The sequence below is a fragment of the Cibotium barometz genome, chromosome 14 (genome assembly GCF_041138505.1).
Source record: "Cibotium barometz isolate CiBa-2024 chromosome 14, ASM4113850v1, whole genome shotgun sequence".
NCBI classification, from domain to species: Eukaryota; Viridiplantae; Streptophyta; class Polypodiopsida; order Cyatheales; family Cibotiaceae; genus Cibotium; species Cibotium barometz.
Window position 1 is genome coordinate 3,570,001 of NC_141059.1, and position 3,782 is coordinate 3,573,782.

Genomic DNA, 3,782 nt, shown 5'->3' on the forward strand with positions numbered 1-3,782 from the left:
TATTGATGGATGGGTCTTCTCTCTCTCTCTCTCTCTCTCTCTCTCTCTCTCTCTCTCTCTCTTCTCTTCTGTATGTTTGATTGTTTGTCTGTCTCTGTCTCTACACACACACTCACCTACACACACACACACACACACCTACGCACACACGCACCTGCACACACACATACACCCACACACACATACACACTGACACACATGGTGCAAAAATGTTCTAATAATCTTAAATGTGCTGTGTGTGTGTGTGTGGTGAGAGAGAGAGAGAGAGAGAGAGAGAGAGAGAGAGAGAGTGTGTGTGTTTTCTTTCATTGAAGGTGAGACTTTTTAAATGTTTGAAAAATATTAAATGTGCTATTTTATTTAGCATGCATTAACTATGTGTGTGTGTGCGTGAGAGAGAAAGAGAGATAGAGAGAGAGAGAGAGAGAGAGAGAGAGTGCGTGTGTGTGTATTTATTTACATATACCCATGTGTTGTTTTTAATAAAAAATGAAAGAAAAATGAAATGAGAGAGAGATAGTAGAATTTGTCACACACACACGCACACGCCTACACACACACACACCTACGCGCGCACACACACACACACACAAAAAAACACACACCTACACACACATGGCACAAACACCCTCACACACACACACACACACACATGGTGCAAAAATGTTTTAATAATCTTAAATGTACTATTGTTTTTCATGCATTAACTCTGTGTGTGTGTGTGTGTGTGTGTGTGTGTGTGTGTGTGTTTGTGTAGGTGAGTGTGTGCATGTACTCACACACAAACACACAAACACACACCCAAACATGACGTGCAGATGTGTACATACCCATATACACACACATGTGTATATATATGTGGACACATACATGCATATGTGCACACACCTACACACACACCGACACACATGGTGCACACACACACCTACACACACACACACACCGACACACATCGTGCAAAAATGTTTTAATAATCTTAAATGTGCTATTATTTTTCATGCATTAACTGTGTGTGTGTGTGTGTGTGTGTGTGTGTGTTTGTGTAGGTCAGTGTGTGCATGTACTCACACACAAACACACACCCAAACATGTGTACATACCCACATACACACACGTGTATATATATGCGGACACATACATGCATATGTGCACGCACCCACATACACACACACACGCGTTTAGGTATACATGTGTACATAAAGATGAGAGTCAACCATGTCCTCCTCCTAATCAATAAACACAGTATTATCATCCTCTTAGCAAAGGTCCATTACATATTTCCTTTTATATGTATGTGTGTGTGTGTGTGTGAAATAAAAAAATGTTTTTTTTAAATTTGGAAATGGCATGTGTGTGTGTGTGTATAATATATGTATGTGTATTGTTCATAAATATATATGTATTTATGTACATTTGTATTTTATCAAAGAGGCATTGGGATTATTAGATGGCTTTTACATTATGGGTAGTAGATGTAGGAGCTCCGAGGAAAAGTGCTTCATTTGTAGGGAAATATTGACATACCCACATACACACACGTGTATATATATGCAGACACATACATGCATATGTGCACGCACCCACATACACAGACACACACACACGTTTAGGTACACATGTGTACACATGTGTACATGTGTACACATGTGTACATGTGTACACACACACACACACGTGTGTGTACATGTGTACACACACACACACACACGTTTAGGTACACATGTGTACATAAAGATGAGAGTCAACCATGTCCTCCTCCTAATCAATAAACACAGTATTATCATCCTCTTAGCAAAGGTCCATTACATATTTCCTTTTCTGTGTATGTGTGTGTGTGAAATAAAAAAATGTTTTTTTTAATTTGGAAATCGCATGTGTGTGTGTGTGTTTATATGTGTGTATAATATATGTATGTGTATGCGTTCATAAATATATATGTATTTATGTACATTTGTATGTATGTATATATATACATATATATGTATATATACACTCACATATATGCGTTATATTTATGTAATTATATTTGTGTGTATAGTAATTACATATATATATATATATATATTTATGTATTTGTGTTTGTGTGTGAGTGTGTGGTTGTTGTTATTATTGTTGTTGTGTGTGTGTGTGAATAAAACACACATGTACACACACAAATGTTAAGCACCCAAATGTATAGGTCCAAATATGCATTTACACATACAATGTATTCGCATTAGTATATTTGACACACCTCGACGTATATAGTATTCATGCTTCTACTTACTTATATAACTGTATGTATGATGGACAGATGGAAGAGGTGACTAGCATTGTTTTTTGAGCACATGAGAAGCACTCTTTCCTTTGAGGAAAGCGTGAATTTGGTTGCCGAGTTTGAGCATCATTATTTCCATGTTCCAAGTTGATGGCCGGTTTATGCTGCTAATTGGAACGATGTTTTCCAAATTACTATACGATTAGATTCATATAAATTAGATGAGAATATTACGCTCATGATTATTCAAGAAAACCTGGGCTTGATTGATCACTATGAAATAGACTATAATAACGATGGTGATAGAGATCAAGCAAAACAAGTATTTGATGGTCATCAAATGTGTCCTAAAGCATAAGCTTCTTCGAAAATAAACATGGTTGTGTTATTATTTAGTAACCATTGGTGGTAGATTATATAAGTATTTTTTATTGTTTCTTATTATCTCTATGATTGTTATTAATATACAGCTTGATTATGTTTCATGCATAGAAATGTCATTAAATATCTTGAAGTTGACCTATGACAATGACAAATTGTTGGATATGATCTTCTTTGAGGAGATGCCACGATTGGGCTTTTTTGGATATCGTTGTAGCCCAAAATGGGAAATTCTTGGCTTTGATGGGTGGGATGATATTAATCCTCGATACATTTATATAGTCTTAGATCCTCATAGGCTAGATGTGACAATCTTAAGCTTCTTTTGTGTGTGTGTGAGAGAGAGAAAGAGAGTGTGAGTGTGTTTATTAATTTACATATACCCATGTGTTGTTTTTAATGAAAAATGAATGAAAAATGAAACGAGAGAGAGATAGTAGAATTTGTCACACACACGTGCACACACACACACACACCTACGCACACACGCCTACACACACACACACCCCTACGCGCGCGCACACACACACACACACAGACACACACCTACACACACATGGCACAAACATCCTCACACACACACACATGGTGCAAAAATGTTTTAATAATCTTAAATGTGCTATTGTTTTTCATGCATTAACTGTGTGTGTGTGTAGGTGAGTGTGTGCATGTACTCACACACAAGCACACACACTCAAACATGATGTGCAGATGTGTACATACCCATATACCCACACATGTGTATATATACGTGGACACATACATGCATATGTGCACACACCTACACACACACACACACCGACACACACACCGACACACATGGTGCACACACACACCTACACACACACACCGACACACATGGTGCAAAAATGTTTTAATAATCTTAAATGTGCTATTATCTTTCATGCATTAACTATGTGTGTGTGTGTGTGTGTGTCTGTGTCTGTGTGTTTGTGTAGGTGAGTGTGTGCATGTACTCACACACAAACACACACCCAAACATGTGTACATACCCACATACACACACGTGTATATATATGCAGACACATACATGCATATGTGCACGCACCCACATACACACACACACACACACGTTTAGGTACACGTGTACACACACACACACGTGTGTGTACATGTGTACATG